Source organism: Cynoglossus semilaevis, chromosome 18 (genome assembly GCF_000523025.1).
Source record: "Cynoglossus semilaevis isolate Cse_v1.0 chromosome 18, Cse_v1.0, whole genome shotgun sequence".
Lineage (NCBI taxonomy): Eukaryota > Metazoa > Chordata > Actinopteri > Pleuronectiformes > Cynoglossidae > Cynoglossus > Cynoglossus semilaevis.
The window spans coordinates 147,841-148,081 of record NC_024324.1 but is presented as its reverse complement, the minus strand read 5'-3'; the positions used below and the strand labels follow the sequence as shown (position 1 = coordinate 148,081).

General features: G+C 37.3%; 1 protein-coding gene across 1 annotated transcript in view; it reads left to right on the top strand.

Annotated features, from left to right (window-relative positions):
- LOC103393814 (polyhomeotic-like protein 1) overlaps window positions 1-241 on the top strand; it is a 9,852-nt gene that overhangs the window by 8,133 nt on the left and 1,478 nt on the right. The window lies entirely within an intron of this gene.

Below are 241 nucleotides of genomic sequence, written 5' to 3'. Positions count from 1 at the left end.
CAGTACACAGGTACTACAGTACACAGGTACTTCAGTACACAGGTACTACAGTACACAGGTACTACAGTACTCAGGTACTACAGTACACAGGTACTTCATCATCACCGTCATCATCTTAATCTTCATCATCTTCATCACCGTCATCATCTTAATCTTCATCATCTTCATCATCATCATTATCTTAATCTTCATCATCTTCATCATCATCTTAATCTTCATCATCTTCATCATCATCATCATC